Here is a 16,255-nt window from a genome sequence, read left to right as displayed (position 1 = left end):
GGTAAAGAGGAAGCATAATATAATAAATACATATAAATATATCAGAAATAGAAATAAATAGAAACAAATATAGCTCTCTCAGAATAGGCAAGTAAATTGGTAATGTCATGTTGAATAAAAGAATGAAACTAACATGTATTTGTTTGGTTTAAAAGAGACATAAGGGTACAGAAAGGTGGCAAATCAAAGAATGATTAGAAAAAAGTAGGCAAAAAGTAACAAAACCTGAAGCAGGTATACCCGTATTATCATAAAAAATAGATTTTACTGAAAAAAAGCATTATTGATTTGTAAAGTGTCAATTTGTAATAAAAATTATCAAAAAGATCTAAAAAATTTCTAGTCTTTAGTATTCAAGACAAATGGAGCAAACTATACAGAAAAAAATATAAATTCAAAATCACTTCTAGGGGAAAATTTTAATGTACCTCTGTCAGTAAGGGCTGGATCAAAAAGTAATGTAATTATAGAAGATTTGAAAACATATTTAATTTAAATAGAATGATGTAGTCAATGTAAGAGTAGTCCTTCTTTTCCACATGCATTTATTTGCTGTTTATACTTTTTTAAAAATTAATTTCTAATCTAATTTCAAAGAATGTGTTCTGTAGGAGATTGATTACTTGATATATGAAGAATTTTACATGGCAACTTAGAATGTAATATATTTCTATAATTTGTTTAAGCTAGTGGTTACCTCTTGAAGAAAAAGGGAAGAATTGGGAAAGGGAAGAAATACAAAGTAGACTTCAACTATACATGTAATGATTTAAGTTTCCTAAAGTTCTGATAAAATATAGAAAAAATGTTAATAGTTGAAAATCTAGGTCATGGATACACAGATTTTCATTATAGTATTTTCCTTTGTACTTAATTTATGTCTTTTAAAAAATGTTTTATTATCTATTTGATATAACTATTTAAAAAATAACAGCATTAATTGGAATACTGCTACTGTACAAGCCACCAGTAATAGGTGACTATATTTATGAGATATATCAAGACTATTTGAAACCCATATTAAGAAATTCATTTGTTTCCAGGGACATTTGGACAACAGACATATGGGGGTGGGGAAACTCTTGAAGTCTTTGGGGATACTTAGAATGGAAATATTTCCATTGGCTCAGGGGAAAAAAAATAGCTAGACTACGAATCGTAGAAAAATCTGTTAAAAATACAGAGGCCCATCACAATGTCCTTAGTAATTCAGTGTATGTGAAATGCAATTATGTGGGATTACATGTCTGTACATACCTATGTATGTATGTATGTATCTCATATTCTCAATATTATTAACCGGGCATCCATAGAGTTACAACACAGGACTAATGGTTCCATAGGGATACAAAAGAAATAAAATCACTCTAGTCCCTGGCCTAGAAGAGTTATACTTTTATCTTTGCACATGTACAAGAAAGAATTGACTCAAAATTGAAGAAAGAGATGTCAAATTTGATTGCCATGTCTTTAATCATATCACCTTTCATAAACAGTGAGTGTTCCTATTCAACCATGTTTAAGCATCTAATTACTCATCAGTGTGATATGCAGAACATTAAGATTTATATTTATCATTATATTTTTAGCTGAAACTTGGCAATTTCAAAACTAAACTTGCCAAATTAAAAAAAAAAGTTTGATTTACACATAGCATAAATGTATTGCATGAAATGGCTACCAAGACTCTCTAAAATATACTTGAGATAAAAATAGCTGAAAAACACAATGTCGTTCAATGACCTCATCATTTAAATCATTTTCTTCAGTATTCTATTTTTGTGGTGGACAATCTCAGAGCTTCGCATCCTATAATTACTGAGGGGACACTGTACGAACAGAACTTTCACTAAGAACCATCCTTAGCAGAAACTCTGTAGTCATTTTATGCATGTTTTGATTTAATATCTATGTAAATGACTACAACTGTGAATATTTAGAGCTCACACATTTTAGTTCCTTTTCTTTAAAAATAAGGACACGAGGGCTCAGAAGAGGTAAGTGGCTTGTCCAAGATCACATGGCTTCTAAATGTCAAGACTGGAATGATTCTGGTGCTAGGCTCATGAGTCTTTCCTGAAAGTCTATGTTGATGTAGCCACATTACCTCTAAAAGCCATCTCTGTGAACAGTATTGGACTACCCATGACTAGTAATGCTTGCTCTTTGTATGTTACTTTTTTGACAACATCAATGATATTTTAATTAAAAGAGTCAGAGTTGAAAACCACAAGCACAAAAAACTGGAAAGAACAATGGATCAAAAACTCAAGATGGTAAAATCAAGGAAAAATCTGGAGAAAAACGTCATTAGTATAACAGTTTGTTTACAATCATCTTTTTTCTTTATATCCTTTACAATATTTTACATGTAGCATTTATCTTCCCTAATACTAAATATCAGGGGTATTTACTTACAGATTTTCCTTGAGTTACATTGTCAATATATTGATCAATTGGTAAAAGATTTAGACAATATAAATAAATAATAATATTGTATCTATGTGAGTGATCAAATTAGCAAGAACAAAAGTCAACCCATACCATTTGCTATAACCCTTGTACAGCTATATCATGAAGGAGGGACCTAGTTAAGAATAAGTGAATAAAACATTTGGGCTTATGACACGTATTTTTCCCATATCTAACATAAATGGAATATATAGAATTAGACAAGATATTTACTGTTACTGTGATTCGCTTTCTATTTTTTAAATAAATAGCTTAGATTAAATGTTATTTAAAACACTTTGTGCTCTATTATTCTATCATTCTTAAACGTGATTCATTCATTCAATAATGAATTATTACGTATTGGACACTGATTATGCTCTCTCAATCATGCTAGGTGCTGTGACAAATTCAAACAAATTTGAAAAATGTTTCCTGTCTTTAAGAAATTTGCAATGTAGTAATGGAGGCAAGATGTACTAGATTTGTTAAGAGAAAATGTCACTTATGTGTCATCAAGTTAGCTCCCAATTAAGTTAAAGAATGAAAATCAGTTATTTTTAATTAGGCAAAATGATAACCAGAGAAAGATAATACAGGAGGTTTTCTCCCAACACACTATTAATTTCACCAAGTAGGTATTTTTATGTACATAACTTCCAATTATGAGTCAGTTAAAAGAAAATCAAGTAGGTAAAATCCCTAAAATGCCTATCATCACAGACATTCTACGAACAGTACATTTTGATGATAAAACTGAAGGTATTACAAAAGCTTTTCCTTTGATTTATCCTTTTTCTTCCTTCAGGAACATATCAATAGTGTGATGTTAAAACTTCTTTCTGTGTTCTTTTGTGGGGAATAGAGAGTGAGAATGATTCTGGGTGGACTTCGAATATCTTGTATACCTGGAAAGCTACAGGAGGTCATGACAGCAATCAGAGGAAGGGAAATGTAAAATATGGTTTTTAAAACTAAATCAAGCCTTAAGGAAGAAGGTCATATTTCTACACTTTACATCCCAGGTTGTCAGGTTGGGAACATATATGATAATAAGGGCATGACTTTCGCTGGAAAACCGGTGGAATCTTAGTATAGTAAACAGATTGTAGTAGAAAAACACTTGAGAAATACCAGTAGTCCTTATAGTATGTACATCATAGCTAATATATCAAAATGTAAATAGGTCGTTAGTTTCCTTTACAAGATTAAAAAATCCTTTAAGTGAAGGACTATGTCTTCTTTTATATCACTGTCCATGTCTTGTGTCTTGTTAGATATATTATAGGCATTACTTAATCATGTAGCTTTTTCGATAAATTGGGAAAGAAAATAATAAATCCAGATGTTATTTATTTATTTATTTATTTATTTATTTATTTATTTATTTATTTATTTATTGCAGGGTTTAAGACTCTTGGTGAATATTTTCTTTGAAGTCTGGGGAATTAAACTTCTCTATTAGAAATCAGTTCGATGGTTAGGCAGCTAAGCTGTTGTTAGAATGCTCTCATTTGAGGAACTTGGGTTATTCTTAACCAATTACCAGTGAATAGCATATGGATTTTGACTTCAAGAGCAACTGGAGACAAACTGTGACCAAAAGAGTTGGAAAATATATTGTTCCAGAGCTATTAAGTGGCTTCGGAGTAAGAAACTTTCTAACCAATAGAATTTGATGAGAAGCTACTTAATATAGGATTATCCTGAAGACTGTTTGCTAAGTTTATCTGTATTCCTAATCATGCCCTGAATTCTAAATTCTTTTTAATGCAAATGAAAATAATGAACAACTCCTTCAGAGGTACTATACTAAAAGATATAAGGGGGTCTATAATAGAATGGCAGTTTGAAACTAAATGATAAGTCCACCCACTAGGGTAACAAGTATCTTTAGTATCACTAAGAAATCAAAAGACATGTTTTTCCCACCAGGCTCCTAAGCCAAACATTTTGCATCCTGCTTTCAGCTTTGAAGCAAAGCTGTTTGACTCCCAAAGGCTCTTCCGATAAACACATGTTCATACCCTAAACTTAATACTTCTGCAAGTTGCTCTGACAGTTATCTTGGTTATTTCAGCTTATTATCCAAAAATGTTGTTCTCTCATCCTGAATTAATTCAAGTTTCAAATGAAAACTAAAATACCTTATCTAATGGAAATCCAAAAAGCATTTTTATCAGTAATATTTTAATGGCTCGTAAAGTGAGTCCCTCAAAGTATATAGTTTTAAAACCATTTTAAATGGGTTTCCCTTCCTACTTTGTTTATTTCCCCCCTACTTTAATGCAGGAAAGCCCTATTTACAATAAAATGCAAAATACTATTACTTTTCTTTGCAGATATCCAACTTTGAATTCAAAAATCAAGATGGTGTTCTGGGAAACTCAAAGTGTTTCCTTGTAAAATGACTCTTTTATTTTTATTTTCGGCAGGTTTCATGTATAAGTTTGGTAGAGGCCTGCCTTTCTAGCTACTGCTCACTCCTAAGCATTTCTTTCTTTTATTTTCATACCTGAAATCTCAGAGAGAAAAAAGAATTGAGTTATAGAGCAACAAAAATTGGTACAACACAGAAGAGGCATACATTTTTGTCAAAAAACAAAACAAAACAAAACAAAAAACATGTAATGAGCTAAAGCCAGCCAAACACCATCTTCTCATTAAACTACAGAAGTCAACAGAACTAATACACTGACAGAGACTTTGGTGCCAGTGCTATGTCAAAGGCATTCCATCTCTCCCCTCTGAGAGAATACTGTATTCGTCAGAGTTTTCCACAGAAAATAACCAATAGAATATCTACATAGATATAGATAGAGATATAGATATAGGTAATAAGATGAGATTGATTAAAGTAATTGGCCTACAGTTATGGAGGGCAAGAAATCCTACAAGCTGTGAGCTGGAGAATTAGGAAAGCATACAGTATAAATTCAAGTCTAAAGGCCTGAAAATTGGGGGCCTGATAGTACAGGCCCTGATCTGAGTCCAAAATCCCAAGAACCTAGAGCTCCAATGTTCTAGGGCAGGTGAGTGGATATCTCAGTCAAGTGGAGAAAGAGCTAATTCACGCTTTCTCCACCTTTTCACTGTATTTGGGCCCTCAACAAATTGGATGAAGCCCACCATACTGGGGAGGGACCATCTGCTTTATTCAGTTCACCAATTCAAATGCTAATCTCTTCCAAAAAAAATCAAAGATACATCTGGAAATAATGTTTTACTAGCTTTTGGAGGATTGCTTAGCCCACACATAAAATTAAGTATCACGAATATCATTTGCAAAGGCTGTGCTACTAATTGGTATCAAAATATTATATAATTTTATTTCAGTAGTTGTGATAGTTAAAGAAGAATTGTTTTGTGGCCTAAATAGCAGTACATCTGATGGTTCTGGGGATATGCTTATAAAAATTTAACTGGGTATCAAGTCACTTATGGGATCACATATTTTTACAATAGATCAATGCAATGATGCCATAACTGTTCTCTTGAGTTGGCCATAGGTGCCATGGTTGCTCCTACCTTGATCTTGAACTCTAGGTGCAGATAAGAGAAACACGTGGCTACAATCGAGAGTCAGTTAGCAGAGAGGTAGTATTAGAGTAAGCTTGCTTGAGTCTTGAATAGCTTCAATTAGGTCTTAATAAAAACTCTCAGTATATGTGTAATCATATTAGGGATTCAGCATTCCTGTGTTGAATCTGATTTGATTTGATATGTCCATTAATAAATTGGCCAGCCTTACTGTCGTCCAGTCATTTCCAAAACTCCACTTCTGAAGTAACTGATAACGACTTTAATAATATTTCTAATTAGACATTTATTCACCTTGGAGAAAAGAAAAACAATGTAGAATTAGAATCTCTTAAAGAAAAACTAAAATTCTTGAATTGCTTTACAGTAGAGAATTGGAGTAAATACTAATGGGTATATAGTGACTATAATATTTATGTTTTTTTATTTTTTTATTCTTTTATGTTTAAACCTTGTAAACTAGAATAACTTTTAAAATAATCCCCAAAGCCATATTACCTGTTAATCCCATAAATAACATAGGCTTGAAATATAGCACCACATCTGGAATCCTACAAATCAAGGCTCTCTAAGATGCACTGAGAAACTTCAAAAGCATAAATAAACAAAGAACCCTAACAAATAATTTTATATGTTATAAAAACTTTAGGGAAAAAAGGCCGTTGATCAAAAGTATGCAAATATATGATATTTTGAGAAGCATGTTTAATGACACAAGATGATTTTTTTTTTCTATCCTGAGAGAATGAAGAGCAACACATTCTCTTAAAAAATATATACTAGTTAACATATTTCTGGTAATAGCAAACTGTATATAATCTTGATGAATATGCACTAGTCTATACACTATTGGTGTAGGATCTGTTGAGAAAATATAGTTGGGAAATATCTTCACAGCTTGTTAAACACAGAGCTGTTGCTAACCTTCAGCTTGGACTCATGATCATTTAGGAATACTACTGTAAACACTGGCAATAACGTGAATGTTTGTCCCACAATTTTTTAGTTTTACATGCCTTCTAGGATTTTTGCCCATGTAAGTTTGTTCATGGTGTTAGGTAATATAGATCTCAGTGGCAATTCTTAAATTTCCCTCTGAGGTGATCCTCAGAACAGTGAAGCTGTGTCCTGAGAAATCTACTCCAGAAGAGAAAAGCTCAAACAGGGCTTAAGGCATTCCAATTAATGTATGGAAATTTTCTGAGTATTTGTTATTGATGGCATTTACTTTTTAAAGATACCTTCCTTAATCTCATTACCTGTTTGCGGTATATATAGTCTCATTTATATTTTCTTGGAAAATTACTCCTGCTAAATTTACTTCAGTCTTAAGATACCAGCTGGTGGTGTCATCAGGTGTTCCACACGCATAATGATCTCCCGAGTTATCAGCTCAGAAATTTCTCAGCAGTGCACATAGACATAAAATAAATGACTCAGTTATTTTCCATAAGCTGCAATGTCTTCACCGGGCTATTTATCCCCTTTGGAACAGGTAAACCTCCAAGCAATGGTTTATAGTGCAAATAAATTATGAACTTTTATTAATTCAACAACTTCATCCCACAAATTAATCTCAAATGAAGTGCAATGACCTAATTCTGACAAACGACTGGTCCCTATAGTCCTTTGGGTGAATAGCGTCATTCTAGCCTGGGCCTTCAATTCTGTTTGCTTTGAAAATAGAATGAACACCTCTTAACATGTAAATCCCAGAGAAGAGGCTGATATATGAAAAATTGCAATAAGCCACAAAGCTGTCATTTTAAGTTTAGTGTCTATTTATGATCTAGCATGAAATGTGTAACTGTTCAACTATGGAGTTGAAGTGTAATAGTGTAATGCTTGTCATACTTATCATTATATGTGTGTATTATATTGCATATTATATATGTGTGTATTTTAATCCTCTAAATCAGAAATTAATTTACTTTTTACGTTTTTTGAAGCCTTATAAAAGTATTTTATTTGTTGTCTTAAATTACTATGTTGCGGTATTGACAAGTTTCCAGTTAAAGTTTTTAACTCTAGCATTAAAATGTCAAACAATATGACCCAAAATTATTTTGTAAACAATAAAAATAACTGATTTAGTCAGTTAAACTTTGTTTAGGAGACTATAATGTTGAAATTAGACACAAGAATGGACAAAGCAGAGATGGACTATTACCTCATGGACACCATCTTGTGCAGAAGACTGATAAATAACTATAAACTGATCTAAACTAAACTAAACAATTGCAAATGTGCAGATGGAACCTGGCCTAAGATGGAGGTTTAAAGTTACTCAAGACTTTAATTTGCAATGTGAGTTTGAGCTCATGAGGCAGATAGATGGGAAAAAATAAAAACTATTCCAGGTGTGAAAACTGGAATGTGAGGATGTCTGTAAAAGAGGAGAGAATGATAGGTTTGCAAACTAAGAGATGCCTAGTACTTTTCAAACAAGGAGCATGTGCAAGGTCATGTGAGATGATGGGGCTAAAGAGGTCAGTCCGATCATACCATGCTGGGTTAATCATTCTGAATTTATTCCAGAAGTAATGGGAAGTTGTTGATGAACAGTAATAAAATAAAGGATGTATTTTAAAATGTTCATCCTGAAATAGTATAGAGAAAGAACTGTAAGGAGGTAGAATAAATTGTAGGAAGGTTATTAAGAAGACTTTACAAAGGACAGTAGCCAGGCTGGGTGGATGGAAAGAAGTGTCACACTCCAGAGTCTTTTAGCTGTAGAAATAAGATTTGGGGAAATGTTCCAGAGTTACTAACCTGGCAGTATTGTTATGGTCTAGTCATGGTCTGACATGGTCTGACATGGTCTGACTTTTCATGATCAACTTATATATTATTTTATAAGATTATTTTGTTTTGAAAAAACTTGTCCCCTAATTTTCATGAAAAGCACTCCTAGTAAATTTAGGTACCTGAATTATGGGCTGTGTTATTATATTAGCTAACTCTTGGTTTGTTGATACTTCTATGCTAATATAAAATGATATTATACTTATTCCATCACCTGAAACTAACTAAAAAGGCATTTCTAGTTTCTGAATGTATATGAAGGCACTGAAAGGCTAAATACCTTGGTCAGTAATGTTTTATATTTTGTAACACAGCAGATCCAGACCCTCAGCCCTATATAGAAAGATAAGAATCGCTGGAATGTTTTGCAAACTTACAGTTAAAAACAGAAATATAGATCTAAATTTAAAAATCTGAAAATTTTCCGAATTACTGCTCTTGAAATAGTCTTTATAAGAAACTCGTTTTTATAAACCTTTTTTTTTTTTCTTGTCAAAATGGGCAGTCCCTGGTTCCCAAAGCCTGTGACAAAATATCTCATTCTCTTCTACTTGTTACAATTGAAACTCTTTTAACCAGCCTTCTCTTTAACTCACCCACAAGGATCACCAGTAGCCCCTGCTTTCTCTTTAAATGAAATAGATCCTGGCAGCCAAATTATTCTCTAGTCCACCTGCAATTCAGCTTTCACCATATGTTTTCCAAGAGTCGGTGATGTTGGCTCCTCAACCACTTTATCCCAGTTGTACATAATTTTGTAATTATATAATTTAAGTAAGTACATGAACTGGTAAAATCTTGGGAGAAGAGAGTCAATTTTTAAACTAAGTTTAGTGTTTCAAAATGGCATGTTATTGATGAGTCTCAGCTCCCCCACCTCTTAAATTGTCATTAAAATAGGGGTGGGCAAGATGGTTTAAAAGTCTGGCATTAAAAAATCTACAATTCTGAACTCTGATAGATTCACAAGTGTCTTAAATTCTTGCTCCATTTTAAAGATATCAAAATTTTAAAGCATGAATGATGCATTATGGATGGTTTGTGCAAAAATACAACTCCATTTGGCAGACTTGTTTTAAAAAGGGGGCATGTTGGCTCACCATCAAAGATTGGAAGATGAATATACATTTGTATGTTTTAAATGAACATGAAATGTTTAAAGTATGTATCATTTAAAATTATTTCACTTTTTAACTGATATCAATTAACCAGCAGGAAGCAAGTTCAGTTCTTTTATTGTGCTTAATTGTCCCTGGCCATAAGACATCTAAGACATCAAATATTCTTTTCCTAAATCATCAGTAAACATTCTGTCTTCCAGATCTTTACTTTCCAAGGCTAGAATCTAACTTCCCTAATTTACTACGCTATCCACTTTACCTCCTGCCAAACTCCTATCCAGCTTGGTTTCATGTCCTCTCCTACATGCTCTCTGGGACATCAGGATTCCACTGCAATTTGTAACACATATTAGGATCAAATCTTTTACCTCTGCTTCCTACTGCCTATTATAAGTAGTATGAACTGAGCACATCTGAGCTTTGGGGGTATTTTTCCTCTGCTAGGTACCGAGAGAATAATAATCAATATAGCACCAGATACGAGCAGACCCTCATCCAAGAGACTGCTGCCTGCTGCCCGTTGATGGTGCAGCTCTTTGGAATAATTAAAACATGCAATTTGACTATAGATGCATTTCTCTTGTTAATTATCAGGTCATTAGCCTTAATAAGATCAATCTGTGATTAGATTCACCGTATCTCAAACCAATGTAATGGAGCATATAGGAAATCAAATTTCAGTACGTTTCATTTATCTCTAACCTTCACCTTATACCATGAAACCCAAATGGTCTGTGGAAGTTACAGATGCACTATTTTGATGCCTAAGTGATTCAGCAGACTGACAGCAAAAGCAGGGGGTGGTGGGGAGGGGGTCACAGAGAGGAATAAAAAGGACGTTTTTAGTGACCTGTTCTTATCCTGGGACACTGAGCCAGAATTGTCTGGATTAATAGGGATTTGACCTCTTTCTTTCTTTCTTCCTTTCTTCCTTCCTTCAAATAGTAAGGAAAAGGAAGTAAGGAAGTAATGAGAAAGGAATTCTTCATCCTTTCTTTAGGTCTTTCGGGGAAGTGGGGAATGGTTCGAGAGAGATAAGCTCTCGTCTCTCTATCTCTAGCTACATCTAATCCCTCCCTCCTCCCTCCTCCTTCCTATCTCTTTCTTTTCTTTCTTTCTTTCTTTCTTTCTTTCTTTCTTTCTTTCTTTCTTTCTTTCTTTTTTTTTTAACCTATTGCTTGTGATCATTAATGTCCTCCAGGAGGGATGTGCAATGTGGGGAGGAACTAGCATTGCCCCTATGGTGCTAAAAGAGGTAGATCTCTCCTAAATGTCAAGGATTGCCTCAAAACCCTAAGTAAAGCTAGAGTTCCCTCTGATTCCCCACGGATTCAGTCTGATATGAACTATCCAGAACCTGCAAATCTGTAGAGATAGAAAGAAGATCGTGGTTGCCAAAATCTGGGGGGGGGGGGGGGCAGTGAGTAACATATAATAGCTATTGGTTTTGGGATTTCTTTTGAGGGTGATAAAAGTGTTCCGGACTTGGTGCTTATGGTCGCCCAACTTTGTAAATATACTAAAAAACACTGAACAGTGGAGCAGAGACTCAATATATAACCAAGGAACAGATGTTCTAGCCTCTGCTCTGACATTGGCTTTCTGTTTCACATGAGAAAGCCATGAAATTATAAAAGGTGAAAGAAGTGGAAGAACTTTGTGACCCATATGTTCAAGCCTTAACCAGACAGTTCCCGCTTCAAAACTTAAGTGGAGAATGTTTTGGGGCAACTTAAACACCAAAGGGTAATCTACACTCAAGCCTCTATTCATCATATGCAGTTATGGTCAAGGCCTTCATGGCCAACTGGCCTCCTACCTCCACATAAACCTGGAAGTTCTGTGTATTTGATTTCCTATTCATTTATCTGTCAAAAGTTTTATCCGAATTCCTAGACAATGAACCTCTACTGTTCTGCATGCAGTCTGGGTTCCAGCAGCAGTACTTCCTGACTGAATTAGTAATAGTACTAACTGAATGACTTTAATCTGTGGATACAGCTCTTGAGGTCTCTATTTTGAACCAGCTTGAACTTATTATATTCAACTGTTTTATGATCACTGCTTATTTGATCGTCTCAGAAATATATAAAAATATGACCTCATGCAACCTACTTTAGTCTCTTAATACATAACATGGAAACAATGATATCCCCTCTTGACCTCCCAAAGCTCTGCGTATAATAAATAGATTGCCTGATGCACAATGCTTTGATCTGCTTGATAACCCAAGTATTGTTAAGGAAAATACACCCTTTTGCTTTCTCAATTATTGTAACCTAAATCTTCTATACAGAGAAGGAAAAATAATATATTGAAGATGATAAGAGAGATGATGTAAAGCAGTTTGTATTTTTCAAAGGATAAGGCTAAGGAGGATGACTGACATCTTTACATTAATGAAGATAATAGAAACAGGGGTAAAGTTCAGTCCCTCAAAAGATTGTATAGTACAGTTTTACACTACAGGGAGCAACCTAATAAAAATACATATATTTCTAAGCAGTTTACATGCATAGTGTATCTAGTTCATGAATATATTTATGCAGAATACCACTTGTATTTATGTTATTGCTATACACTTACTAGTACACTTTTGTTTTGGGCCATTCCTGTCTATTTGACATAAATTTTCAAACATTTTTCCATGCTTCTTAGAGCAGAGTAGGAAAGCATGGATTCCTCATATACTGACAGTTGTTTGCACAATCCCTAGCAATATTGCAATTGGCAATGTTGCCAGTAAGTGAAACAATTCTTCAGCAATGGTTTGGCTAACAATGGATTTAAGATAATATGATTTTTATATTTGTTCAATACAATTGAAAACTCAGTATCAGTATTAGAAAAAAAGATATGTACAGAGTTTCACATCAGCCCTTTTAAACCAAAGAAGGTGACAACAATGATTTCTCCATCCTTCTGGTAGAATATGGAGAAAGCACCAACTTGCTGTACAGGCTAGAGATCAGGAACCTACAAATGCACTGGGAAAATCCGTTTAAAAAGCTATGTGGTCATGTATATATCTCATTAAGACATAAAAGTATTAAAGAGAATGAAATTTTAAAATATATTCAGTTTCGAGCTAGTAAGAGATGGCTCAAAAACTAAAAACTTATCAAATCTTCGGAACATGGAACTCGTGGGGGAGTCTGCATTTTGAATAAGTAAAAGCTTCATAAGGAGGATTATGTACTAGACCAAATTTTTACCATTTATCTGTCTGGTTTCTTTGGGAAGTTGATACCAACTATAAATTTTAATTACTACTTTTAAAAAATGCATAACATCACTTCATTGAATATCTCCCTTATTCTTTTCTATGAGACTTCTTAAAAGGAATTTCAGGAAAACAAGCCCTGTAGTTTACAAGGAAATCTTGTTCGGCACACTTGTGAGCCTTTCTTTTTCACATCTCAGGTGAGAAACAGAATCCCTTTGGGAAGATAAGGAAAGCACCATGTCTGTGCTTAGCCAGGGACACTGGAGCTGGAAGGACTCTAGATAGCACCTGGTCTCCAGTGTTATTCTTCTGCGCTTTCTTTTTTAAAACCCACTCTTACTGATATTTCTTTTAAACCATTACTTATAGAGATGATACTTGAAACTTTTTTAAAGAATAGCATTGGGAATCACAACTAAATTTGGAAGAACTTGGTGCGTTGTAAGAAAAGAGACTCTGGTGAATAGCCAAAACATTTGTTTGTTTACAAGGATAACAAGTCGCTTCCAAAGCACATGCCTGGGTGATTCTGTAAGATGCAAATGGTCTTAACCAAATATTAGACTTACAATGTCTTTTTGAGCATCTGTGGCCTTGATAGGCCCTAATAAGAAGTCCATGGGACTCAAAGTAGCACTGGCTCCTCAGCAAATTCCTGCCACACTTTGATAATGTCCTCTTTGTCCTCCCATATTTCCAAAGCAACCACCTTGTCTGGCCTTATGTATGTATCACCCACTTTTAGGTAACACTAAAATGGCTTGCTCTTTCATAAAATATCTTCCCCTTTAAAAATGATATTTGGACTCCCTTTGTCATAAGCCAATACCATAACAAAGGATAAAATTAGGGGAGAGGTTCAAATTTATATTTAAATGATGTACAATAACTAACAGATAAATATGACACACTGTCAATTATATATATTTTCTCTCTTTCAAAATATATTAAAATGATATTGAAAGACTAAAACTTGATATTAAAAGACTAAAGCTATACTCACAAAGACAGAGAGAACAATAGATGAAAGATTACAGCACATTTTGGGAAGAAGCAAAGTACACGGATGAATAGGCTGATTTTGTAGACTGGAGGAAACTATCACCTAGGTGGCTGCTGAGGAAGATTTCACTGAAAAATAATGTAATTGATTCTGTAGATTCCTGGAAAAGCTGAGAAGTAGAGGTATAAGGTACTGAAGAAAGCAGGAGCATATAAATATAAAGAAAAGGAAGGCAGGATAAATAATGCAGGATAATGTTTACTTCAGAATAAGAGCCTTGTTCTCAGGGAGAAATATATAGGAAATTTCATTGGTATGAGTAATATTTTATTTCTTAAGCTAGTGGTGGCCTATATTATTCCTTATACATATATATTTAATTTTATGTTTAATAAAATTATAAGAATATATTTTATTACGTAAGGGAATAAAGCTTGAGGTTAAGTATAGTGGACTTAGTTGAAAATGTATGCAGAAGGATCAAGCATTGGAAGGAGTAGGAGAGGTAACTGGTATTTTTTGGGGTATAAGCCTTGAAATATAATTTAATTTTTATGTGTTGTATATGAATTGTTCTGATTAAAAAAAAAAACTTCTAAAAAATAGTTCTCTATCATGTAAATGTGAGAAACAGGTATTGATTCTTTCCTTCCTGTCTAAGAAAGCTCCTTTTGGGAACAAATAGGAATGCAGATCAATTGGGATAGAGATTCAGTGCAATTTTTCCTTTTGTATTTACCCAAATTGATTCTTCAAAAGTTCTCTCCACCAGGGGAGACAGTTCTCAGGCTGTAAAATCCAAAGCCCTATGTCATTAGGTCCCTCTGCAGATCATTCAGAGTTTCCTACCACCCTCAAGTCAAAAGAGACAAATTGCCACTTCGTCTGGTGCCACCAAACCCCTCCCCCACCACATACGCACACTTTTTGGAGAAGGAAGATGTATGGTCTAGTTGTTCTTGGCTTGAAAGCCCTGGCTCATGTCACAGGGCATCTAATTAGAGCCCCTGGTTGTGAGTATTGCTGCAGCAATCTCTATTTTAATTTCTCCCCAGCTGTGTGACTGACTACAACACAGATGGGAAGTAGGGGTGTGGGAAATCAGAATTGAGAAGTGAGGTGAAAAACCAATGAACAAGAGCAGAGTTGCTCTGAGAGAACTAAGCTCCAAGGGTGGGCAGGATTCTCTGACTTTCTCATTTCTTTTTCTATACTTTGGGGTGTAACTATGTCTTGGGGTATAATGGAGAGGAAAGTGGGTGCTGGAGGTGAATTGAGAAAAGAGCTCTACTATCAAAATGTTTGGTTTACTTTCGATTTGCTCCAGTGGATGGATTTTTCTTCGATTAAGATGACCACGTAATATATCATCCAACTGTACATTTTTCAGGATATAAGGGATATATTAATAACTAACCAAGTCAGGCATAATTCAGAACTCCATGGGCAAACTAGAACATTCCCTAGTTTGCATTCTGCCCAAGTCCATTAGCTAGGACACACATGTGCTTCCTGAACTTGTATTTTGTGTCCTGACTTCCATTCTCATCCTCTTATTTGATACGGCTCTTTGTTAGACTCAATCGACAGTAGGATGACTGTTTGTCATGGCCCTAGAAACTGCCACACGGTACTTCATTCTAATGGGAAAACCTGCCAGAGGTCCTGTAGACTTCAGACCATCACTGAGGAAGATCAAATATCAGTGACGATCAGGCCCTGGGTGTAAATTTATAACAGCCAAACCTCTCCAAAAGCTTGCTAATGCTGTTGAACATTTGAAAACATATAAAGCCATTATATTACAAAAAAATTATTCCCAACCCTTGTTTTCCATCTCTCATTATGCTTAAAGATACCACAAATGCCTCAGTATTCTCTGCATAAAATTAAATTTAATTCATTCCAATTAAAATCATATTATATGTGCCACATTTAGAATGGTAGGAGTTATGATGTATCATACATACAGAGACAGAAATAAGTCTGTTGAAAACTGTATTCTGCTAACTTTAAAATTAGGTACAATCCATCTAATGCATATAGATACAGACGTTGATATAAATGTGTATAACCTGGAGAAGTTATTTAGTTCAGATATATAGGTAC

General features: G+C 34.2%; 1 protein-coding gene across 1 annotated transcript in view; it reads left to right on the top strand.

Moving 5' to 3' along the window:
• The window catches only part of RIT2 (Ras like without CAAX 2), a 299,871-nt gene that overhangs the window by 115,596 nt on the left and 168,020 nt on the right, over positions 1-16,255 (top strand). The gene's annotated exons all lie outside the window — the stretch shown is intronic.

Source organism: Rousettus aegyptiacus, unplaced genomic scaffold, assembly GCF_014176215.1.
Source record: "Rousettus aegyptiacus isolate mRouAeg1 unplaced genomic scaffold, mRouAeg1.p scaffold_m13_p_12, whole genome shotgun sequence".
In the NCBI taxonomy this organism is placed as follows: Eukaryota; Metazoa; Chordata; class Mammalia; order Chiroptera; family Pteropodidae; genus Rousettus; species Rousettus aegyptiacus.
The sequence above is the reverse complement of the archived record's forward strand: the minus strand, read 5'-3'. Positions and strand labels throughout refer to the sequence as shown.